Source organism: Rana temporaria, chromosome 9, assembly GCF_905171775.1.
Source record: "Rana temporaria chromosome 9, aRanTem1.1, whole genome shotgun sequence".
Taxonomy (NCBI): domain Eukaryota; kingdom Metazoa; phylum Chordata; class Amphibia; order Anura; family Ranidae; genus Rana; species Rana temporaria.
In genome coordinates this window covers 135,221,350-135,248,321 of record NC_053497.1, presented here as the reverse complement: position 1 = coordinate 135,248,321, position 26,972 = coordinate 135,221,350, and the positions used below count along the sequence as shown (strand labels likewise).

At 45.5% G+C, this 26,972-nt stretch overlaps 1 protein-coding gene across 2 annotated transcripts in view; it reads right to left on the bottom strand.

Moving 5' to 3' along the window:
* RNF208 (ring finger protein 208) overlaps positions 1-26,972 on the bottom strand; it is a 36,945-nt gene that overhangs the window by 9,449 nt on the left and 524 nt on the right. The window contains exon 1 of one of the 2 annotated variants that reach the window (XM_040324593.1): positions 11,660-11,969. The exons of the other annotated variant lie outside the window; for it this stretch is intronic. The gene's annotated coding sequence lies outside the window, so the exon portion shown is untranslated. Of the gene's footprint in view, positions 1-11,659; positions 11,970-26,972 lie in introns of those variants that run through there. 2 annotated transcript variants of the gene reach the window in all.

Genomic DNA, 26,972 nt, shown 5'->3' with positions numbered 1-26,972 from the left:
TCTAAAGATCACTTTTGTTACATTGCATCAAATACTTTGAATAATTGTTACGCTTTCTTTTGATCCATCCGCTTTATTCCTCCGTTTTCAATCCACCAACCCACTGTGGGCACATACACTCACAGGGGCCTCACGGCCGCCTAACTTGCCCAATGCATTACCCCAGTTTTGAGGGACAGGGGACCTTAACGCTGCTGTGCTCAGGCAGTGTTAAGAGCCCTGACTCAGGAGCGGAGCCACCAGAATCCCTAACAACCAGTGAATATCAGTGACCCCACCCCTTGTGATGTCAATGACCCAGCATGCCCTCATTCAATGATGTCACAAGGGGGGCGGGTTCACCAGGTGACATCACCGGGTGCACCCCGCCCCTTAGTTATTAAAGAGTGGGATCTGGAGGCCACCTTGTTAAAGGGGGCTTTTAGATTCCGATAAGCCCTCTGCCCGCAGACCCCCACATCCACCAGCCAGGGTTGTGGGGAAGAGGCTCTTGTCCTTTGAATTATTTTTCCCATCATGGGTGTGAGTGGGGCCCCATGTCAAGTTTTGCCTAAGGCCTCACAAAGCCTAGAGCCGCCTCTGAGTATGTGCAATCTGATTTGTCAGTGGGTGTGCAGAGGATGATGGCTATTCTATATAGTTCAATTGGAAAAACATGTTTCTAAATTTTGTGTAAATGTGTATTATATGTATGGGGAAGGGCGATCCTTTTTTTTTTTTTGCAGACCAGTAAGATGGTTTAGCAGGAAACATTGAGCAATGAGTACCGCTTCAAAAATGCATCCATAGTGAGGCAACACAAATCTCTACAGTGGGCACTAATTAGGGGTGTAACGGATCGTCACCGATCCGTGATCCGAACGGGCCACCCCGTTCGGATCGGCACACCCCGCGATCCGCGGAGCGCTCCGGAGCCTAGGCCTAGGAAAGTCCCCGGCTTCGGCCTAGCTCCGGAGCGATCTTGCTCCACCCAGTCTGCTTGCCAGAGCCCAGCGTGACACGCCTCCCCGCCTCCCCGGGGAGGCGTGTCACGCTGTGCACTGGGCTCTGGCAAGCCGACATGGAGAGGGAATAGTAGCAGAGAAGCACTAGTGTGAGAGGAGGGGGGGGGGGGGGGAGAGCACATTTCACGGGTGGATTAAAGAGGAAGCAGGTGAGGCTGTTTGGGACTTGTTAAAAGTACAATCTTGATGTTTTTACAGCTATATATAATTATATATATATGTATATATATATATATCTGTAAAAACATCAAGATTGTACTTTTAACAAGTCCCAAACAGCCTCACCTGCTTCCTCTTTAATCCACCCGTGAAATGTATGTGTGTGTATATATATATATATATATATATATATATATATATATATATATATATATATATATATATATATATATATATATATATATATATATATATATATATATATATATATATATATATATATATATTACACACACACACTTTTTTTTTTTGCGCTGATCCGAAAATGATCCGATCCGTGACTCCTGATCCGAGGATCGATCCGATCCGTGAGTTTTTTGATCCGTTACACCCCTAGCACTAATACATGCAAGGCCTGGCAGCACAGAATGACATTTTCTAGTAGGGTCATGCTTTTTTATAGATTTTTTTTTTCTTCTTGTGCCCCTTTAGCAGTGCAATATACTGACCCACAAGAATTGTGCAATGTATTTTGCAGAAAAGAAAAGGGAAATTGTGTAAACAATTTCTCATGTCGCTACAGATGATGCAACAAAAGTGGGTGAGAATGGTTTTTAACAATTATATATATATATATATATATATATATATATATATATATATAAATGCACACATACACAATAAATAAATAAATTATATATACACATAGGGCCAGATTCAGGTAGATCGTCGCATCTTTGTGCCGGCGTAGCGCATCTCATATGCGCTACGCCGACGTAACTCTGAGAGGCAAGAGCAGTATTCACAAAGCACTCTCTCCCTACATTGCGCCAGCGTAACGTAAATTGGCCCGGCGTAAGCCCGCCTAATTCAAAGTAGGAAGGTAGTGGGCGTGATACATTTAAATTAACCGTGACCCCATGCAAATGAAGGGCCAAACGAACGGCGCATGCGCCCTCCCGAGGACGCTTCCCAGTGCGCATGCTCAGAATCACGTCGGATCGAACGCCTAAGATACGTCGAATCACTGAACGTAACCTACGCCCAGCCCTATTCACGTAGTACTACGTAAACAACGTAAAATACGACGGCTGTTCTGTCGTCCATACCTTTGCATGGGATGCGCCTCCTATAGGTGGAATAACTTTACGCCGGACGTACGCCTTACGTAAATGGCGTATACTACTGCGACGGGCGCAAGTACGTTCGTGAATCGGCGTATGTCGGTCATTTGCATATTCGACGTGTAAATCAATGGAAGCGCCCCTTGCGGCCAGCGTAAATATGCGCCCAGGCTCCGACGGCGTAGGAGACTTACGTCGGTCGGATGAAGCCACATTTCAGGCGTATCTTGTGTTAAGAGTCAGGCGCATAGATACGACTGCGCATCTGTGCACTTACGCTGCGTATCTCAAGATACGTCAGCGTAAGTGTTTCCTGAATCCGGGCCATACTATATATATATATATATATATATATATATATATATATATATATACACATATATATACTGTATATGCATATTTGCAAGCTGTTCTATCTTATAGCCAATTTTTGGGTGGATTGCAGTAAGAGGACAGTGGGGGAGATATACTAAAAATGGTGCACACAGAATCTGGTGCAGCTGTGCACAGTAACCAATCAGCTTCTAACTTCTAACAGCGTGTTAAATTAAAGTGATACTATAGGTTCACGTTTAAAAACTTTACCTCCACTGTGCAGTTCGTTTTGCACAAAGTGGCCCCAATCGTCCTCTTCTGGGGTCCCACGATGGCTCTCGTGGCTCCTCCCCGCAATACATAACCCCCTCTGGGAAGCTCTCTCATGAGGGTGTTAACTTGTGGGTGCGCTCCCGTGCCATACAATCAGCGTACATATATAGCCGCTGAGTGTACGACTTGGCCCTGCCCCCCCAGCGGGCATGTCATTGGATCTGATTGACAGCAGCGGGAGCCAATGGCTGCGCTGCTATCAATCTATCAAATTAAGAGCTGAGAAACCGTGGGGAGAACGACGCGGGATCACGCCCACGGAAGTTTGGGGATCAGGTAAGTAAAACGGGGGCTCGGGGGTGTCGGACCTTGCAAGGTGTTTTTTCACCTTAATGCATAGGATGCATTAGGTCCCTTTCACACTGAGGCGATTTGCAGGCGCTATTGCACTAAAAATAGCACCTGCAAACCGACCCTAAACAGCGGCTGCTCTTCCCACTGACCTCCATTATGGGCCCTTTAATAAAAACAAAAAAAAAATATATATAAAAAAAATGTAGGGGGGTTGCCATCCGGGGACCTCCGGGCCCCTGGGGACATCTGGGCCCTTTATTAAAAAGAAATAAAAAAAAAATGATATAAAAAAAAATAGAAAAAATGTTATACAAAAAAAGGGAAGGGGTTGCCCTGGGGACCTCTGGGCCCTTTAATAAAAAAAAAATAAAAAAAAGTATATAAAAAATAAAATAAAAAATGTTTTTTAAAAAAAACGGGGGGGTTGCCATCCGGGGGCCCTGGGAACCTCTGGGCCAATTTAAAAAAAAAAAAATGAAAAAAAAAAAAGGGAGTTGCCATCCGGGCCCCTGGGGACCTCAGGGCCCCTTACAGGTGTACTGCCTCTCTTAACACATGAGTAGAAAATTGTACGAAAAATATCGCTTTCAAAATGATCATGCGATAATCTGATCGTTAGTACACAGCATTTCGAGAGCCGATCACGACAATTCATGCAAAATTATCCGATGGGACAAGCGTGATTTTTGTTTGATGAGTACAGTTGTCGTCTGAAAATACAATACAAATACACTACAACACACTTCCGAATTTTTTTTCTGTCACATGAGAATTTTCGTAACTTTGGTAACCTCTTTATTTTCAATATAAGACTAGTATGCAAAAAAAAAAAAAAAATTGACATGCATTTTGTTGACCAATGGGAACATGTGACACCACAGTCCGGTGATGCAACGATTGGGCAGTCTGGGAATTCTGCTATATCTAACCACTGGAATCCCGGAAAGCTATTAAAGTCACCTGATTCACCCCGCCAGTGATGATCCTGAGAAATCAGTTTTGGTGGAGCTGGCTTTTCCCCCAATTTATAAAAATGGTGGGAACGAGTGTTTTTCCCGTAACAAGATGACAAAGGAAGTGGGACTGTCTAAGGCGAACACGTTGCCTGATTGGTTATACACATGCACTAGTATTGTTCAATATTCAGCGTGGGTTTCCGTCATGCCGCACTGGGCAGCTCGGCTGGTCTGTTAGTGGCAGAGTGTTCCAGTTCATCGAATGATAGAATCGAAAAAGGAGTATAAAAAGTAACTTGCATTAAACGTCCAGATGTTTACCAACACTCTATAAGAACGTATAAAGTTTTCAAAAAAAGAAGTCTGTGAAAGGATATTTTTTCTGCATTTATTTACTAGTCAACTAGTAATGACTAAGGGCCAGATTCTCAAAAGAGTTACGCCGGTGTATTTGACTATGCAAATGAGCCTGATACGCCGATTCCCGAACAAATTTGCGACGCGTCGTCGTCGTTTACGTCGTTTCCGTAAGCGTAAGGTTACCCCTGCTATATAAGGGGTAACCTTACGCCAGTCCGCCGTATGCCATGTTAAGTATGGCGTCGGGTCCGCGTCGTCTTTTTCCGTCGGTTACATCGTTTTACTAAGTCGTTCTTGAATACGACTTTATGTCAATGACGCTCACGTCGGCGTCATTGACGTTTTCCGCCGTGAGCTGGTGCATGCGCACTGGGCTATTTTTCAGCCCGGCGCATGCGCAGTTCAATCGGCGTGGGGGCGCGCTTAATTTGAATACAAGCCGCCCCCTTTGAATTACGCGGCCATACACACTACGCCGCCGCAAATTACGGAGCAAGTGCTTGGAGAATATGGCACTTGCTCCAGTAAGTTGCGGTGGCGTGGTGTAAATGGCTTACACTACGCCAACGCGGGAACTATGTGAATCTGGCCCTAAGCCTATTTCTGACATTTGGTGTTTACAAGTTAAAATCCGTAAAACCCCCAAACATTTATATATATTTTTTTAGCAGAGAATCTAGAGAATAAAATGGCGATTGTTGCAAAATTTTATGTCACACAGTATCTGTGCAGTGGTGTTTTAAACGCAACTTTTTGGGAAAAATGTACTTTCATGAATTAAAAAAAAAATTAAAAGGTAAAGTTAGCCCAATTTCTTTGTATAATGTGAAAGATGATGTTCCGCTGAGTAAATAGATATCAAACATGTCACGCTTTATAATAATATAATTTCACGCACTCGTGGAATGGCGACAAACTACGGTACCTAAAAATCTCCATAGGCGACGCTTTAAACTTTTTTTTACGGTTACCAGGTTAGAGTTACAGAGGAGGTCCAGTGCTAGAATTATTGCTCTCGCTCTGACGATCGCGGCGATACCTCACATGTGTGATTTGAACACCGTTTTCATATGCGGGCGCGACTTCCGTATGCGTTTTCTTTGTTGCGCGAGCTCGCAGGGAGGGGGGCACTTTAAAAAAAAATCTGAATATTGTGTACTTTTTTAAATCCGGCGCCATTGGCAGCCGAGTAACCCGGAAGTGACGTCATGATGCCGCTTCCGTGTCTACATTGTGGAGACTGAATCAAAGCTGTTTACGGTGACGTTTCAGTCTGCGCCTGAATCACGCCGGATCACGGATCGGGTCTCCCGGTGGGACGGGAGGCCAAGTCAGAGCAGCGAGAGGCAGCAGGAGGAGGGGGATGTCCCCTCCCGCTCCTCCGGTATAACAACCGAGCGACTTTTTGCTGCATCGGTTGTTATGCCTGGATAGCCAATCGCCGGCTCTAAACAACGGTACCGGGATGATCATCCCGGTATAACCCCTGAAAGCCGAGGACGCATATATGCGTACGCTCGGTAGGAAAGGGTTAAAGTGTTACTAAACCCAGGAGCCTGCAGTCGCTATATCTGGTCTCCCCAAGTACACAGAACATGGAAATGCAATTATTTTAGTAAATATAAACTGCTAAATACATTTTCTCACCAGCAGTTACAGCAGTCAGGTGACTCCTATCAGTGTCTGGTTAAAGCTTGTAGGAGTTTTCATTCTCCTCTGACTGTCCTATGAGGTACTGCAGGCCAATGTTTGGCTTTTCTCCGCTCCTGCGCCCCCGTACCTCAGGCCAAATGAGGTACTGCAGGCCAATGTTCGGCTTTTCTCGGCTCCTGCGCCCCCGTACCTCAGGCCAAATGAGGTACTGCAGGCCTATTTAGCTTGAATTCTGCTCTTCTTGTGAGTCAACACTCGCAAACCGAGTCAGAATGAAAAAAAAAAAAGTTGCTTGCAAATCAAAACGCTTTCAAACCAAGTTACTCTTAAACCGAGGTTCCACTGTATTTGGATGAGTTGGACACAATGGAAGAAGGTAAAGATCAGAGAAGGCAGGATCCAGTGCCAGGACAAGGTCATCTAGACCCTGGGGCAAACTTGCCAAACTGCGCCCCCGAAGATGTATGAGCATTATTTGTCGGCAATAATCCCACCCAAAAAACACTGAACACTAATCCACATGCTTACCCCCTAAGCATAAACTGGCCCTCCTCCCAGTACAAATTTGCCCCTCCCTCTGAAATCCCACCACAAATTTTTGCCCCTCCCCATCCCCCAGTTCAAATGCCCCCTCCAACTTAAAATGTTCCCTCCTAGTACACCCCCCCCCCACACTTCAAATCCCCCCTCCCAGCACAATCCCCCCTCAATCCCCCCTCCTAGAACAAATCTTCCTCCCCCATCCCCCTTCTCAACACACATCCCCCAAACCAAATAATACTTACCCCTGCTCCCCTTCCAAAACAAATAGCCTCCCCCATCTCCTTGTGGTGCCCCACCCCCACCTCACATGATACCACAGTGCCCAGGGAAGCCGCTCTTCCTGCCCACCCCTTGTCCCGGCCGTGGCAGGGTCAAACACCCTTTTTACACAACGTAGAGGATTACCCCCTTAGTTTCCACAGTGAGTATAACAAGCATGTTTTACTAAATATACAGTATGAGTTAAATATGAGTTTACTGTTGTGTGTTTAGTAACACTTTAAGGGTGATTTACATTGGTCTAGCTTAGTTACATCTAATTATCCATATTTCACATCCAGAAGGCTGCTGGGGATGCATACATTTGCTGTAGTGGTCTGTGCTACACACAGTTAACGCCGATCTCTTCTAGGTGCTGCTGGGGCAACTTGTCATCAGTATACTGAACACAGGTGGTCACTTTCTCAGCACCTCCACCATTCAGAAGACGTCTTGTGTTTTTTCAATGAATACAAAGTGTTCTCTGATTGGATGAAGCAGGGATTGTGACAATATCTGACCCTCTTCTCCACCTCATCCAATGAGAGAATGCCTTTCATTCACTGAAATAATGTTGTACAAGAATACTGTCTGTGAAAGTTGGAGGTGCCAAGTGAGTGACCCCCTATGTTCATTATACAGATGGTAAGTTGCTCGAGCTGCACCACGAGACCAGTGCTGACTGTATGTAGCACAAGCTACTGCAGTGACATTTTGCATCCCCAGCAGCCCTCCAAATGTGAAGTTTGAAGAATTTGATGTAACCAAGCTGGAACGATGTAAGTTTGAAAAAAAAAGTCAAAGCTGAACGCTGGGCAACTAAAAAAATATCCCCCGCAGTGGGGCTCTGGCTGCACTGGAAAGGGTTAAATGTTTGTTTTGGTCTAAGGCATATATGTCAAACACAAGGCCCAGGGGCCAAATTCGGACCACCGGGTAATTTCATGTGGCCCTCTCCTGCAGCTGCAGCACCCCCCTTGTCTCCACCCCCACTTGTGTCTCAGCAGTCGGCAGCAGAGAGGAGGACAGAACTCCTCCCCCAGAATCTGTGTTTCTCCATGCAGCCGCAAAGATATTAGTCTCTGACCCCCCATTTGGCAGAAGAGAGGAGGATAGAACTTCTCCTTCAGATCTTGTGCTTCCCCATGCATCCAGAAAGATATTAGTCTCTGCCCCCCCATTTGGCAGAAGAGAGGAGGACAGAACTCCTTCGATCCTACGCCTCTCTGTGCAGCGGCAGAGATATTCGTCTCTGCCCCCCCCCCCCCCCCAGTTGGCAGAAGAGAGGAGGACAGAATTCCTCCTTCAGATCCGGTGCTTCTACATGCAGCAGCAGAGATATTAGTCTCTGCCCTCCCCAGTTGGCAGAAGAGAGGAGGAAAGAACTCCTCCTACAGATCCAGCGCCTCTCTGTGCAGCTGCCTCCCCTGCTCCCAGCATTTTAGGGTCCCCCTCTGGACCTCCTCCAGACCTTGCACTTTCTGCTTCCCAGCTTTTTCCTAAGAAGGTAAGGTAAGGGGGGTGCACTGTGATGTAAGGGAGGGTGGGCTCTTGATATTTGATGAAAGGTGGTGTGGTGTTCTGGATATCTAGTCTTACAGATACAATCGTCCCTTTGGGGGAAACCATAATGCTAATGCTTCACGCAGTGACACCCCTGCTCTAGGGGAGCGAAAAAACAGGATTTACTTACCGGATCTTCCTCTCTTGCCCACAGCTAGCTAGGTGCCCACAGCTCCCTGCCCCCCCCCCCCTCACACACACACACCAGCTGTCTATGGTCCTGATATCATCAAGACCAAAACAGAGTCCACAGCCCTGCATTGGACTTGATGACATTGAAGGACAGTCCATTGATGGGGAAGCGGAGGATCAGGTAAGCAGAGGTGGCTCTCTAATTAGGCAAATTAGGGGGTCGCCTAAGGCCTCGCACTCACAGGGGCCTCGCGGCCGCCTAATTTGCCTGTGATTAATACTAATGTTGGCGTCATCGGATCACTCTATTTAGCCTCTCCCCTAGACAAAACAAGCTATTAACCCTTGTGGTACAGGAGCAGCCTCACTGCAAGAGATCATTTCCCATTTTCCTGGAGTTGGGCTTTCATTCCAGGCGTTCAACTTTAAACCTGATGTACCCGCTACAGTACAGTGTGCCTTCCACTGGCACCCGCCACACACAATGATTACATGTTATTACACCATATTATTCATAAACGGCTACTTCTAAAAGACAGCTGCCAGCAATTACCCAATACAATCATTATAGGCAAATAGTTATTATTATGGGAGGAGGATGTAAAGCATTTCAATATTTTAGGTTGCTGCCCATAGCTCCCAACTGTCCCTGATTTTGTGGGACTGTCACTGATTTGGAGCAATGTCCCTCTGTCCTCCTCATTTGTCCCTCATTTTGGTCTGATCTATATATATATATATATATAATGCACTTTTTATCTATCAAAAAGTGTTTTGAACCTTTCATCTGATTTCCAAATGGCTGCATTTGTAAATTCCAAAAGCCAATATAAAGAATAATAGTAGTGGTAAAAAAAAATGCACTTGTGGCAGTGGCGGCTGGTGCTCAAAGTTTTTGGGGGGGCGCAAACAAAAACGAAAAAATAAAACAATTGCAGCCACACTGTGCCCATCAAATGCAGCCACTGTGCCCATCAAATGCAGCCACTGTGCCATGCCATCAATTGTCGCCACTGTGCCATGCCATCAATTGTCGCCACTGTGCCATCAATTGTCGCCACTGTGCCATGCCTTCAAACGCAGCCACTGTGCCATGCAACGCAGCCACTGTGCCATCATTTATCACCACTGTGCCCATCAATTGTCACCACTGTGCCATGCCATCAAACGCAGCCACTGTGCCATCAATTGTCGCCACTGTGCCATCAATTGTCGCCACTGTGCCATGCCAAACGCAGCCACTGTGCCATCAATTGTCGCCACTGTGCCATCAATTGTCGCCACTGTGCCATCAAACGCAGCCACTGTGCCATCAATTGTCGCCACTGTGCCATCAAACGCAGCCACTGTGCCATCAATTGTCGCCACTGTGCCATGCCAAACGCAGCCACTGTGCCATCAATTGTCGCCACTGTGCCATCAATTGTCGCCACTGTGCCATCAAACGCAGCCACTGTGCCATCAATTGTCACCACTGTGCCCATCAATTGTCACCACTGTGCCATCAAACGCAGCCACTGTGCCATGCCATCAATTGTTACCACTGTGCCCACATCAATTGTCACCACTGTGCCCTTTAATTGTTGCCACTTTGCCCTTTAATTGTTGCCACTGTGCCCTTTAAATGTCGCCACTGTTCCCTTTAATTGTCGCCATTGTGCCCTGTAAAATGCTTTTATATCTCAATAAAGAGAACCTGTCACCTAAAAATCATTACATAGGGGACTGTTTGTCCCCTATGTGATGAAAAAAAAAAGTTAGGTAAAAAAAAAAAAAACTTGAGTTAAAGCTGTTATAGCAGCAAAGGATGGGACAACTCAATATTGAATCCTACGGACTAAGACTGGGATGCCGTTATGTGTGTGTAAAAACAGGCGTCCCAATACTTTTGGCAATATAGGCCCATATTCTCATAGGACTTACGACGGCGCAGCGCCATGTACGCCGTCGTAAGTCCTAATCTGAGCCGTCGTATCTATGCCACTGATTCTTAGAATCAGTTACGCATAGATATCCAGAAGATCCGACAGGCGTAAGTCTCTTACGCCGTCGGATCTAAACTGCAATTTTTTTTTTGACCGCTAGGTGTCCCTTTTCCGTCGGATTCCCTGTCGAGTATGCAAATTAGCTAGATACGCAAATTCCCGAACGTATGCGCGGCCGACGCAGTAAAGTTACGACGTTTACGTTAGGCTTTTCCCGGCGTAAAGTTGCCCCTGCCATATGAGGCGCAGCCAATGTTAAGTATGGCCGTCGTTCCCGCGTCGAAATTTTAAAAAGTTACGTCGTTTGCGTAAGTCGTCCGTGAATGGGGCTGGATGTCATTTACGTTCACGTCGAAACCAATGACGTCCTTGCAACGTCATTTGGAGCAATGCACACTGGGATATTTTACGGACGGCGCAAGCGCAGTTCGTTCGGCGTGGGGACGCGCTTCATTTAAATGATACACGCCCCCTACCCGCCGAATTTGAATTCCGCCGGGTGATTTATGCTACGCCGCCGCAACTTTACAGGCAAGTGCTTTGTGAATAAAGAACCCCTGTAACAAAATACCCCCAACAAAAACAGATCACCAGCAACAATACAGTAGATCTCCAGCATCAATAGACCCTTCAGCTGCCAGCAACAATAGACCCCTCTCTCAATAGTAGATCCCTACCAGCAACAATGGACCCCCCTAGCCACCTAAGACCCCTCCAGCAACAATAAACTTCCCCAGCAACAATAGACCCTCTGCAACAATGGACCCCCCCCAGCAACAATAGACCCCCAAGTAGTCAGCACCAGTAGACCCTCCAGAACACCCCAGCACCCCACTCGGTGTTGGAGGGGATGTAAACCATGTTCCTCCGCGTTCCCGCTGAAAAAAAGCCCTGCATACAAACCCATATATGAGGTGTGTCTAAAACGTTCGGTGAATGGTATCAAAAAACAAACAAAACAGGAGATACATACAAATTACCTTTATTGTCCTTCAAAATAATCGCCATCCTTCACAACACACGTTTGGCAACGTTCATAAAGCTTCTGGAAACTGTCAGGAATCGATGACACACAACCTTGGATTGCCGCCACGTCCACAAAACGTGCGCCTTTCATGGCGCTCTTCAGGCGGGGAAGCGGAAAGAAGTCAGCAGGGTCGCAGGGAAAACAGTGAACGCCATTCCATTGATTGCCGCTTGGTCTCCGGATCGAACTAGTAGCACCATTTCTCACCCCCTGTGACGATGGTTTCCAGTAAGGATGGATCCTGGTCACACGTGGTAATGAGATCTCCAAAGATTTCCATCCGTTTTGCATTCTGTTGGTCTGTCAGCTTGTGTGGCACAAACCGGGAACAGATCTTCCGCTTACCCATATCTTCACGGATGATGGTGCGCACCGTGCCCTTGCTAATGCCCAATTCCTCCACCATCAATCGTATAGAGTCAGTTGCAGATCTCGTGCCAGCGTTTGTCTCAATCGCTCGATCATGTCTGGGGTTCTGTTTATCCGGCTGCTGACCAGAACGTGGCTCATCCTCAGTCATTTCCTTCTCATTTGAACCCGTTATAAACACATTTTCTGCTCATCGCGTAAATTTCCACCAACATTCCATGCGTCTCCATCGCCGTTTTCCCCAAAACGTGTTGCTCCATTGCACTGTGACCCTACCTCTCACATTGACTACGTTCCACTGCCTGTAGCAGGTTTACCCTGACGGTCACGTATATTCCACGCTAGGTAGCGCTTCTCGAAAGCCATGTGCAAGCGCACGCACCTGGCCCATGTTGCCGTTGGGAAATCGCGCCATTCACCGAACTTTTTTTTTAGACACACCTCTTATATCTCAAAATCGTGCCCAGCCTGGCAAAACAGTACGCTATGTGGATCAACGTGCGTTTAGCTACCTGTGTTTTAAAAAAAAAAAAAATAAGGAAAAAAAAAAAGTAAATTGATTAAAAAGAGTTAAAAAATGTCAGTTCTAGTCTTTTAAAATGTTGCGAGATCCTACAATATCGCACGGTCATTGGAATCGTACCGCGCGGATTGAAAACATATTCCTGACAGCCTACACATCCAGCAGCCTATACCGAGACAATAGCACAATGGAGGAACAATAGGCAATGATGATCTGCCGGGAACAGGAGGAGGGAGAGGAGAAAGAGGCTGATTTAATGCTTCCCAAAAATAAAATATATATCATTCCCTGTGATAGTGACTGGTCATTTATAACACGTTTAGTCATGATAACACGTAATTACAGGAAGTTATGACTACATGAGCCTGGGAAATACCCTTTTGGAATGCCTTTTAAGGAGATTATTTAATAGTAGGACACAAGGAGCAAGGATGTGCACTAACATTGCAGTGTTGCCCTGGCAAAAATCCTGCAGGTGCTTTAACCACTTAAGACCCGGACCAAAATGCAGGTAAAAGACCCTTTTTGCGATTCGGCACTGCGTCGATTTAACTGACAATTGCACGGTCGTGTGACGTGGCTCCCAAACAAAATTGGCGTCCTTTTTCCCCCACAAATAGAGCTTTCTTTTGGTGGTATTTGATCACCTCTGACATTTGCAGTTTGGGAGTTAACCACAGGGGGCGATGAGGGGGTTAAGTGTGACCTCATGTGTGTTTACAACTGTAGGGGGTTGTGGCTGTAGGTCTGACGTCATTGATTGTGCGTCCCTATATTAGGGAACACACAATCGATGACAGCGCCACAGTGAAGAACGGGGAAGTCGTGTTTACACGCGGCTCTCCCCGTTCTTCAGCTCCGGGGACTGATCGCGGGACTCTAGCGGCGATCGGGTCTGCGAGTCCCGTGGTCACGGAGCTTCGGACTAAGTCGTGGGAGCGCGCGCGGGCATGCGCCCACGACCCACCACTGGGCTTTTATACAATCACATACAGGTACATGATTGTGCCCAGCGGTGCCATTCTGCTGACATATATCGGCGTTAGGCGGTCCTTAAGTGGTTAAAACCCGCAATGTGGTGCCTTGGCAGCCCATTCAAAATGATTAAAGTGGATGTAAACCCGAATTTTTTTTATTTATTTTTTTGATGTCTCAATGTAGAGTATAAGATTTCTTATTATCTGTGCCCAGACTTGCCACACAGAGGTAATCCAGCTCTGAGCAATCCTCTTTTATTGTTCAGTGAAAAAAAATGGATTTACCGAGAAAAACCTTAGTCCGTTCCGCCTCCTTGCTGTGAGTGACAGGTTATTTACATACCTCATGCACTAGCTTCAGACAGGCATTATTTTTTAATTCCCACCCCCACTCCTATTCTGAAGTCATGTGGTTACTTTTCTGGATTTTGACTGGATGTTAGTGATCATAGAAGAATTCAGTGTAATGCCTAGTACACACGAGAGGATTTATCCGCGGAAACTGTCCGGAGGACCGTTTCCGCGGATAAATCCTCTGGCGGATTTTGATCTGATGGTTGTACTAACCATCAGATCAAAATCCCCGCGGAATTCCCTCCGCGGTGACGTGTCGCGCCGTCGCCGCGATGATGACGCGGCGACGTGTGCGACGCTGTAATATAAGGACTTCCACGCATGCGTCGAATCATTACGAGGCATGCGAGGGAGGGAATCGGACGGATTGATCCGCTGAGTCTGTACAGACCAGCGGATGAATCCGCTGGACTAGATTCCAGCGGATAGATTTCTTAGCATGCTAAGAAATTTTGATCCGCTGGAAATCCATCGCCTGGAAAAATATCCGCAGATAAATATCCGCTGGATCGTACACACCAGCGGATGTATCCGCTGAAACCGGTCTGCGGATAAATTCCAGCGGATCGATCCTCTCGTGTGTATGGGGCCTAAGGAATACACAGGAAAGAATGCATGTTGACAAGGAGTGTAGAGGTGGGCGGGGAGTTTACTGACATCACAACTCCACCCACAGAGCTCCAGGCAACAGATCCACCCACAGAATCTGCAGTTTTTCAGGTCTCATAACAGACAGTGGGGAGACATTTGACAAGTAAGAATACATGCAGGAGGCATATATATCCTTATAGATCAGCACTATGGCAGTAGTTTAGAAAGGATGCGAGTGGGTTTACATCCACTTTAATGCTCTTCAACATAGTGGACCAGTGGGAAAGGGGCCAAAGAGTTGTTGCGCTCAAAAGTCATATTTAACGTAGGACGTCATATGACGTCCTGGACTTTAGGGGGGATATCTGAATAATGCATTTTCAGGCAGCGATTCTGCGCACCATAAGAATGATCATAGCGGCAGTTTCGCCGCTTGATCGTTCTTATAGGCGGCAGGAGGGGACGCCCCCCCCCCTCCCACCACCATCCGGTGCTTCTCCGGGCTCTTTCGTGCCATCGGAGGCCGCGGGCGCGACGTTATGAAGTCATGCCCGGGTACCCAGAAGTAAACAAAGCCGCAATCGCAGCTGAAAGCATGAGATCAGTGAATTTTTTTTCCCAGTCTCATGCTTTCCAGCCTGGAGGAGAGATGTGGGGTCTTATTGACCCCGCATCTCTCCATAAAGAGGACCTGTCACACTGATTCCTATTACAAGGGATGTTTACATTCCTTGTAATAGGAATAAAAGTGATCAAAAAAATTTTTTTTTTTTAAAAAGTGTTACAATAAAAATAATTCAATAAGCAATAATTCTAGCACTAGACCTTTTCTGTAACTCTAAACTGGTAACCTGTAAAAAAAAATAAGGCGTCGCCTATGGAGATTTTTAAGTACCAAAGTTTTGCCCCATTCCATGAGTGTGTGTAATTTTAAAGCATGACATGTTAGGTATCTATTTACTTGGCGCAACATCATCTTTCACATTATACAAAAAAATTGCTCTAACTTTACTGTTTTGTTATTTTTTTATTCATTTTTCCCCAAAAAAAGCGTTTGAAAAATGATTGCGCAAATTCCGTGCGAGATAAAAAGTTGCAATGACCGCAACTTTATTCCCTAAGGTGTCTGCTAAAAAATATATATATAATGTTTGGGGGTTCAGAGTAATTCTCTAGCAAAATATGAGTTTTACATGAAGGAGAGAAGTGCCAGAATAGGCCCGGTATGGAAGTGGTTAAGCTTTCGGTGAAAAACCTCCTACGGCTTTTTGTATCTCCCGAAACTCGCTGGTCAGCCAATTTGATGATCATTACAAGGGGAATATCATTCTTTTTTTCATTCATCTAAAAAATGCAACAGAAGGCGTGAGGAACAACAGGGAACTCCTGTTTTAAGAAGGTGTGGGAATCAATGTTGGGTGAGAAGAGGCTAAGGTCCTGTTTACATTAATCACATTGCAGGAACGTGCACGTTACAGATCAAGTCACTGCAACGTAAGGCGCCAACGCTACTTGCATTGGTGCAATGTGACGCTACTTGCATTGGTGCGATGTGACGCTACTTGCATTGGTGCAATGTGACGCTACTTGCATTGGTGCAATGTGACGCTACTTGCATTGGTGCGATGTGACGCTACTTGCATTGGTGCAATGTGACGCTACTTGCATTGGGGGCGATGTGACGCTACTTGCATTGGGGCGATGTGACGCTACTTGCATTGGGGCGATGTGACGCTACTTGCATTGGGGCGATGTGACGCTACTTGCATTGGGGCGATGTGACGCTACTTGCATTGGGGCGATGTGACGCTACTTGCATTGGGGCGATGTGACGCTACTTGCATTGGGGAGATGTGACGCTACTTGCATTGGTGCAATGTGACGCTACTTGCATTGGGGCGATGTGACGCTATTTGCATTGGGGCGATGTGACGCTACTTGCATTGGTGCAATGTGACGCTACTTGCATTGGGGCGATGTGACGCTATTTGCAGTGGTGCGATGTGACGCTACTTGCATTGGGGCGATGTGACACTACTTGCATTGGGGCGATGTGACGCTACTTGCATTGGGGCAATGTGACGCTACTTGCATTGGTGCAATGTGACGCTACTTTTAAGAAACAGAAGCAAACTCGGGTAGACACATGGAGGAAGTATCTTCTAAGGCAGGGGTCTCCAAACTTTCTAAACAAAGGGCCAGATTACTGTTCTTCAGACTTAACAGGGGCCGGACTGTGGCCAGCGGGGGTAGAAAAGGTCCCGATTATCAGTGGGAATAAACAATGCCCCTCTTTGGTGTCAGTGGGAGGAATCATGCCCCATCATTGGTGTCATTAAGCCCCATTGCTGGTGTCATTGGGAGAAATTGTGTCCCATTGTTAGTGTTATTGCAAGGAATTGTGTCCCATCGTTCGTCTCATTGGGAGGAATTGTGCCCCACCATTGGTGTCAGTGGGTCGTATTATGTCCCATTGTTGGTATTAGTGTTTGAAAATAGTGTCCCAAGGGCTGGATCCAAGCAAGCAAAGGGCCACATCTGGCCCCCGGGCCGCAGTTTGGAAACCACTGAATCTAAGGGATCACTCCAGTGCTGAAATGCTAGTCCAATAATTGACCCAACATTGCCCCATATCGTTATGACCTTATCTAAGAGGAAGCTGCATGAACCACCCACTCCTTGGGTGAAGAAATTTCCGCCGTTTTGTGGTACTCTCATCTGTTGTTCAACTCTCATATTTGAGAACTTCCTCTTTTGATCTGGGTGATCGAGTTATTGAAGAACATTGTGCTTGATCCACAACTGAACGATTAGTTGGTAAGTAGCAGAAGGTTCATTTTGGAGAGGAGTTCAAAATTGAACATCCAGTTTAAAGGGGTTGTAAAGGTTCGTTTTTTATTTTCTAAATAGGTTCCTTTAAGCTAGTGCATTGTTGGTTCACTTACCTTTTCCTTCGATTTCCCTTCTAAATGTTTTTTTCTTTTCTCTTTTTTCTGTCTGAATTTCTCACTTCCTGTTCCTCCTCAGTAAGCTGTTCTGGCTGACTAACCCCCCAGCCAGAACGGCTCGGATGATGGGGGCAAGCTTACTGAGAAAAAACAGGAAGTGAGAAATTCAGAAAAAGAAAAAAATCATTTAGAAGGGAAATGGAAGGAAAGGTTAGTGAACCAACAATGCACTAGCTTAAAGGAACCTATTTAGAAAATAAAAAACAAACATTTACAACCCCTTTAAGTCAGCTAAAAATAGTCCAGCTGCATAAAAAAAAGGTACTTAAAGTCTTATAGCTAGATTCAGGTAGGGGCGCGCAACTTTAAGGCGGCGTAGCGTATCGTATTTATGCTACGCCGCCTTAAGTCAGAGAGGCAAGTACTGTATTCACAAAGTACTTGCCTCCTAACTTACGGCGGCGTAGCGGAAATACGGCGGGCGCAAGCGTGCCTAATTCAAAATAGGCTGAGGGGGCGTGTTTTATGATAATTTGCTTTGACCTGGCGTGATTGACATTTTTTTGGAACGGCGCATGCGCCGTCCGCCTACATTTCCCAGTGTGCATTGCGGCTAAGTACGCCGCAAGGTCCTATTGATTTCGACATGGATGTAAATGACGTAAATCCCTATTCACGGACGACTTACGCAAACAACGTAAAATTTTCGAATTTCAAAGCGGGAACGGCGGCCATACTTTAACATTACTATTCCACTATTTGATGGAATAACTTTAGGCCTGATAAAGCGTTACGTAAACGGCGTATCTGTACTGCGTCGGCCGGGCGTACGTTCGTGAATAGGCGTATCTAGTGATTTACATATTCTACGCCGACCGCAATGGAAGCGCCACCTATCGGCCAGCCTAAATATGGCACCCTAAGATAGGACGGCGCAAGCCGTCGTATCTTAGATAGGTTTAAGTGTATCTCTGTTTGAGAATACACTTAAACTTAGGTTGGCGCAAATTCCGAGTTAGGTCGGCGTATCTACTGATACGCCGACCTAACTCTATGTGAATCTAGCTATTACAGTCCATTTATTTCAGAAAGCAGCCTTTGCAGAGGTTTAACATGTTCCCTGCTGAATCACAGCCAGAGCTCTCCAATCAGCAAACCTCACGCGCCAGTGAGGGACTCGAGAAGAGGAGGATTTGGGCTGTTCTGTGCAAAACCATTACACAGAGCAGTATAACATGTTTGTTATTTCTAATGTACACACAGGGTTGCCCCGCTCTAAGGTCTCCTTCACACATATATGTCCGTTTTGATGGACTCCGTTTGTTCAGTAGGGATCGATCCGTTGAAACCCGCTGAGCCGGTGGATGACAGGTCCGTCACTGATCACTGTGCAGGGATGGACCTGTCAGATCTCCGCTCTCCTCTATGGGGGATCGGATGAAAACGGACCGCCTGGGTTTCCATCTGTCTGCATTTAGCAGATCGGAGCCGATCGAATGCCAGCGGACATGTCACCGCTGACATCCATCGCTCCATAGAGGTACATGGAGCAGTGAAAACCTCCAAATATGCGTGTTGGTTACTGGTACAATCTCTCCAGGTGCCAGGTTCAGATGACCTCCCACTCATAACAAACTCGGAATATGGATATATGGAAAGAACCCGCACTGCTAACATGTTTCAGCATGCTGTGAACAAGGCATGTTAGCAGTTACTCTGTACTTGGTAATTATCGAATAAAGAATTTGGATGGATTCCAGAGTGCAGGTTCTTTCCATATATCCATATTCCAATTTTTTATTTATTTTTTTATAAATGAGACTTTAATATCACTTTAAGCCTAGTACCCACAGGCCAAATGTCAGCCGGTACGGCAGCCGGTCCGACAGAAGCTTCTGTCAAAGGTCCATGACCAAAAATGTCTGCTGATCGCCTCATGTTCAGTGCTCTCAGCCAATGGCTGAGAGTGCTGATTGGAGTGTTCTGGCTGTCCCCCTGTCAGAACACAGCAACAGCAGGGGAGCTCACTGTACTAACATTGCATAGTTAGTACAGCGGCTCCTCCTGAGCTGTCAAGTTTTTTTTTTTTTCATTTAGCCCTACTGGATTGAATGAAAAAAATAACTAGTAGTGTGTATGAGGATCTGCAGACAGCTAAATAGATTGTTGGTGTCAAGCCGTTGGCTCTTCAAGTGACATTGGCCCTGGAACTATGCATGCACCATCAAATGTGAGGTCACCAGTTTAAGGAACCCCTTGTGAGGTCAGCCACAGTTTAAGGAACCCCTTGCAACCTCAAAAGGAAACAAAAAGAAAACAAGGGCGCACCAGCCTAGTGTATTACCGTTTAGATACATTTTAATGAAATACAATATAAAACCTAATCACAATTGTAGTAGAAATGTTTGCAGTAAAAAAGTAATTCCATAAATGGCTGCAGTATGTAGAACCCAAACCGCACTCCGAATGGTCATGGAGGATGTGATGAGGGTCACTGCCGGCTGACGCGTTTCAAAGCACAAAGCTTCTTCATCAGAGCCCAGCCTCAGAAGGAACCCTGGTTGGCAATAGCCAGTAAAGACTATCCTGCTGAACAAGCTAGTCTGTTCAAATCTGAGAGCAAAGTAAGACCCCTTTCACAATGAGGCTGTTTACAGGTGTTTTAGCGCTAAAAAAAGTGTGTGAAAACCGCCTCCCATTCATTTCAGTGTAACTTTTCACACTGGGGCGGTGCTCTTGCTGGGACGTTAGGAAAAGTCCTGCAAGCAGCATCTTTGGGGTGGTTTGGGAGCGCTGTATTTAGTGCTCCCAAAACGCCCTGCCCATTGAAATGAATGGGTAGTGCTTCCAAAGCACCTGAAAAGCACTTTGGAAATGCAGAAACACGGGCGCTTTCAACCCCTTCTCTGGGTTTAAGGCGCCCCGCTAGCGGCCGGAAAAAACAACACTTAAACATCGGTAAAGCACCGCTGAGATGAGCAGCGCTTTAGCACTAACGTGCCGCTGCCCCAGTGTGAAAGGGATCTAAATGCCGTTTGTAAAAGGAGAGCTCAGCAAATAAACTAAACCTACCTACCTGACAATTTCTGTCAGAGAAATAACAGGTGCGTTTCTGTTCACTGGTTCAGGTGTGACTCAGGAGCGAAATTTGCCTGAATTTGCACCTGAACTGGACCCAAAAACGCACAGAACCCTTTTTAAAATCGCAACGCGGCTAAACAAGACATGTGTGAACCGGCTCCATTCAGAGCCAGTCACATTATCATGTTATGTGTATTGGATGCGCAATTCGCATATATGTGAACCCAGCCTGAGTATACTTCCTGAAAAAGTATATTTATGCTGCCAGTCTACTCATCCCTTTCCCTGACATAAAGTAACACTCTTTGCCTATCCTTTTATACTTACCTGAATCTTCCAGTCATGGTTCACTATGCTGTTTACATCCTGCAGGCTAAATCTCTTTCCCGCTCGCTGCACCTGCGACCTAATACCTCATAGACATCCATATTGCCATCTCTCAAGTGTCCCCTGCCTCGGGAGACGGCCACACAGAAGTAAAACAAAAAGAGACTTTTATCAGCAGGATGTAAACATTGCAGGATAATGGCAAGGATGAACAGTATCTGGGGCAGGGGTGGGTAGGTACTTCAGGTTGTAGGGGAGGGAGACAATGTTCTTTACAACTTAATGTGGTAACATACGGTTTGAATGTCCAGCTCAAGCTGTGGGTGGCACCCTGCCACTCAACAAAATTAGATTTTACGACTGACTTTCATCAAAGGAGGCGGTAGGAACATTTTCATCCAAACAGTACCTGCATCCAATCAGATGCAGGCGCTGTCTGGGTGTTCAGCAGCTGCTGGAGCAGTGGCTGTTGCATACAATATCTGGCAGCAGGGATTTCCTCTATCAATGCTGTCAAAGGGGTTGTAAAGGTTCTTTATTTTCTAAATAGGTTCCTTGTTGGTTCACTTACCTTTTCCTTCAATTTCCCTTCTAAATGTTTTATTTTCTTTGTTTTCATTGTCTGAATTTCTCACTTCCTGTTCCTCCCCAGTAAGCTGTTCTGGCCGACTAACCCCCAGCCAGATGATGGGGGCAAGCCATAGGTGTGCGTAGACTTTGGCATTAGGGTGTGCACCCCAAAGCTCAAACACACTCTACCGATCACTCATGGGGTTCATTCAGAAAGGGAAGGGGCCAGTAAATGGCATATTTACTGGCCCCTTCCCCCACTCATCCTAAAACATCCAAAGTAACAACCGGTAGGAGAAGAGGGAAGTCGGCAGTGCTGTGGGGGGAAGGATGAAGCCAGGTCAGTAGGGGGAATCTGTTCTGCACAGGATGATTAGGGTGTGCCTGGGCACACCTGGCACACCCTGTGCGCACGCCTATGGGGCAAGCTTACCGAGGAGAAACAGGAAGTGAGAAATTCAGACAAAAAAAAAAAGGGAAATTGAAGGAAAATGTAAGTGAACCAACAATGCACTAGCTTAAATGAATCTATTTAGAAAATAAAAAACAAACCTTTACAACCCCTTTAAAGCCTCGTACACATGATGAGAATATTGAATTAATGATCGTCCGTTTTTTTCCACATGCTAGTCTCCAGATCTCCATATCGAAAATGAAGAGGTTACTCAACTTGCGAAAATTCTCGTACGACAGAATACAACTTTGAAAGTGATGTCATGTATTGTATTATTGTATTTTCAGAAGGAAACTTTACTGATTAACCACTTGGCCTCTGGGAGGTTTACCCCCCTTCATGACCAGGCCATTTTTTGCGATACGTTACTTTAACTGACAATTGCGCAGTAGTGCGACGCTGTAACCAGATAAAATGTATGTATTTTTTTCCCACAAATAGAGATTTCTGTTGGTGGCATTTGATCACCTTTATTTTTTTTGCGTTATAAACAAATCAAATTTCCTCATCAATTTACTCCAATATGTATTCTGCAACATATTTTTGGTAAAAAAAAATGCCAATAAGCGTATATTGTTTGGTTTACGCAAAAGTCATAGCATCTACAAACTATGGGATATATTTATGTCATTTTTTTTTCACTAGTAATGGCGGCAATCGGCTTATAGCAGGACTGTGATATTGCGGCAGACAAATCTGACGCTCCTTTATGGGGACCAGAGACACGAATATAGTGATCAGTATTAAAAATATGCTTGAATCAAAAAGGGCTGGCAACTCGGATTCTCTTGAAAAAAAGTCCTTTATTGGTTACTAGGGGACATGGGTACGTTGACGCGTTTCGGCTAAGAAGCCTTCATCAAAGCAGTGATCAGTTTGCACTGTCACTGTACTAATGACACTGGCTGGGAAGAGGTTACCATCAGGAGCAATCAAATGGTTAACTGTGTGCCTAGCCACCAGTACTGTGGGAGGTGCTTTTACTATGGCAAGGCATGTCCCTGCTTTGCAGGAACACAGGATCAATGCCTTTCCTACTGACAGAACAGCGATCTGCCTTGTTTACATAGGCAGATCGGCGTTCTGGCTCTCTGCCTAATGATCAGCGGGTGTTGTCGCACATCGAGTCCGCGGTACCCGCAGATCAGCTCCTGTTGTGTATAATCACAGCGGGAGTGGGTTTCTGGCGGTGCGCATGCACGTCCCAGGACCTGGAAATGGAGGATCATGTACTAGGTAAGTGATCCTGCGCAGCAGAGCCACCTTGCCATTGTATATGTAAGTTATACGATCAGCAAGCGGTTAAATGAAAATGGTCATACGAGAATTTTCTGGGTGTTTTTCCCATCAGATAATGTCAGATGAACTGTTGTAATTGGCTCTAGAACGCTCTGTACTAGCGATCAGATTATCGTAGGATTGATACGAAAGCAGTATTTTTCATGCAATTTTCTGATCACGTGTACTAGGCTTGCCCGAAGGGACAAACACAAAAAAAGTTTGTGTACGATACCTGTTTAATCACTAGAGGCCCGCGCTATAGTCGAATGACGGCTACAGGGCGGACCTGAAAATCCGGAAGGACGTCAATAGACGTTCTCCCCTTTGCATGTGCAATGTGCGCCCCCTGCAGAGCTCGTGCAACATGCGCTATGATTACCAAGTCACTGAGACTCGGGTGATTTACAGATCCGTGTAAGGGGCCGGCCCCTTACCATGTGATCAGCTGTCAGCCAATGACAGCTGCTCACATGATGTAAACAAAGGATTGGTAATCTTTTTTTTTCTCCTCACGCCGACAGCGTGTGTACAAGGGACATCGGTCCCGAGGAGGAAGAGGCAAATCTGCCTCATCTGTGCCCACCTGCCAGTGCCTCGTGCCACCTGTTAGTTCCCACAGTGCCACCTATCAATGCTCACAGTACCACCTATCAATGCCCACAAGTGCCACCTATCAATGCCCACCAGTGGTGCCAATCAGTGCTTCATCAGTGCCACCTAGTAATGCTTCCTATTAGTGTAACCTACCAGTGCCGATCAGTGCCCATTATTGCCACCCAGTGCCCTACACTGCCACCTATCATTGCCCATCACTGCCATCTATCAGTGACACCTATCAATGCCACCTATAAGTGCCACTTCTCAGTGCCCACCAGTACCACCTATCAATGCCCTTCAGTGTCACCCATCAGTGCCAAATCTCAGTGTCACCTCTCAGTGCCCACCAGTGCTGCCTTATCGGTGCCCACCAGTGCCACCTTATCGGTGCCCATCAATGCAGCCCATCAGTGCCCATCAATGCAGCCCATAGGTGCCTATCAGTGCAGCCCATCGGTGCCCATCAGTGCAGCCTAATCAGCGTACATCAATGAAGGAGAAAGATTTGTATGACCGCGCAATTGTCATTCAAAGTGCGACAGGGCTGAAAGCTGAAAATTGGTCTGGGCTGGAGGGGGGGTTTAAGTGCCCAATAAGCAAGTGGTTAATCAGTACAAATTTCATCCAAAAATACAATACATGACATCACTTCCAAAGTTGTATTTCGTCGTATGAGAATTTTCGTAAGTTGAGTAACCTCTTCATTTTTGATGAGGAGACTAGAATGTGGAAAAAAACGGACGATCATCCGTCTGATATTCTCATTGGGGGTTATTTACGAAAGGCAAATCCACTTTGCGCTACAATTGCACTTGGAAGTGCAGTCGCTGTAGATCTAAGGGGGACATGCAAGGAAAAAAAAAAAACATTTTTGCTTGCACATGATTGGATGATAAAATCAGCAGAGCTTCCCCTCATTTCAGAGCTTCCCCTCAGATCTACAGTGGCTGCACTTACAAGTGCATTTGTAGTGTAAAGTGGATTTGCCTTTTGTAAATAACCCCCATTGTGTGTACCAGGCCTTAGTGTGGATGGAGGAATCAATCAATTTCTCTCGTTCAGCCTGGGGGGGCTAAACCAGGAAATCTACATGTGTATGGCCGGCTTTACTTCTCCACTTTGCCCAGTTTACCTGAATACACATTAATGGTTTGCAACTAAGTAACTGAGATCAAGGCTATAGTCAATGAGAGCTCCCAATTAGCAAGCAGCTAGTGAAAACAAGAACCTCATTGGCTGCTGCAGCTTAGTACTTTCTATCATACTACTATCCCATTGGACTAATAGGGACACGAAGGCACCAATACATAACATGAAGTGTATGGTATGGGTCCAGTATTAGGAGAGGATGCCGTTCACATGACTAATAAATTCATATCTTGACGTGCATCACCTGCGTTTTACGTGGAATCAAATACATCCATAAAGTCGGCTTGCAAACTGATACAAATAGATATATAATAATTATTAGGAATGTAAAAGAAAACAGCAAAAAACAGAGGTGGAAAACCACCTTTTTGCCTATGTGGTGAGAAAAAACATTTGTCTACAAATAGATATATAATAATTATAAAGAATGTAAAAGCAAAAAGCAAAATACAAACAAAACAAAAAACAAAACAGAGGTGGAAAACCACCTTTTGACTAGGTGGTGAGATAAAGGATTTGTCTACAAATAGATATATAATAATTATAAAGAATGTAAAAGCAAAAAGCAAAAAACAAACAAAACAAAAAACAAAACAGAGGTGGAAAACCACCTTTTTGACTAGGTGGTGAGATAAAGGATTTGTCTACAAATAGATATATAATATTTATAAAGAATGTAAGAGAAAACAGCAAAAAACAAACAAAAACAAAACAGAGGTGGAAAACCACCTTTTTGACTAGGTGGTGAGATAAAACATTTGTCTACAAATAGATATATAATAATTATAAAGAATGTAAAAGCAAAAAGCAAAAAACAAACAAAACAAAAAACAAAACAGAGGTGGAAAACCACCTTTTTGCCTAGGTGGTGAGATAAAACATTTGTCTACAAATAGATATATAATAATTATAAAGAATGTAAAAGCAAAAAGCAAAAAACAAAGAAAACAAAAAACAAAACAGAGGTGGAAAACCACCTTTTTGCCTAGGTGGTGAGATGAAGGATTTGTCTACAAATAGATATATAATAATTATAAAGAATGTAAAAGCAAAAAACAAACAAAACAAAAAAACATAACAGAGGTGGAAAACCACCTTTTTGACTAGGCGGTGGGATAAAGGATTTGTCAAATAGATGCAGAAATGTTATCTGTACCACTAGGGCCATCAGACCATCACAGCATCCTTGACCCTTCCAACCACCTACATCAGTCAATAAACATTCCTCGATAAATTCACCAACATTCTACCTTCGGTCTGGGCTTCCAAGCACGCAGGGGGAAACAAGAGGTTGTAAACAAAATGAACTGCGAATAATTACGACAATTAAATATTTAAAATGTCTCGTTGAGTTATAAAGCAACATTTGTTGGCGTGAGCCAAAAGCACCAATATTTACCATCTGCTCAGCTAACGTGGGGGGGGGGGATTTCAATCACAACCGCACGCGTGCCCGCACCCACACAACGCGCACACCTCCTTCTTGTATGTGCCAGCATCTCTGCAAGGTAGCGCAAAGGGCTATCAAGTGCAGAATCCTCACCCAACTTGATTTAGGTCTTAGAGGAAAGATGGAAAGGATGGAGAGATGAGCGCCGATCGGTTTCTATGGGCGACTGCGCTTTGCACGTCGCCTTTTACCTTATTTAATAGCCGAAAGATAAAAAAGAAGACACCTTATGTGCTGGCAGATCCCAGCGAATTGCCCACACCCCCTTGCCTTCTGTCTAGGGCTGTTGGTGGATTTTGGAAGGCCACATTCTCCAAAGGTTATCTGAAAGGCAGAGTAGATGCAGCCAGCATACACCCCCTCTTCCTCCTCCTCTTTCTTGTCTCTTTCTCTCTGTGCTGTACTCTCTATATAGCTCCAGCACACACAATACATCCCCCCCCCACCACCAAAGCTCCAGATTTACATTCAAATGAGCGTGCAATCCATAGCGATCACCTCCGCCAGGGGGGCTCGGCCAGATACAAAAAGCATTAATCGCCCTGTTCGGATTAGAACGTAGACCCCTGTCATCTTGCAATAATCCAATCCAAAA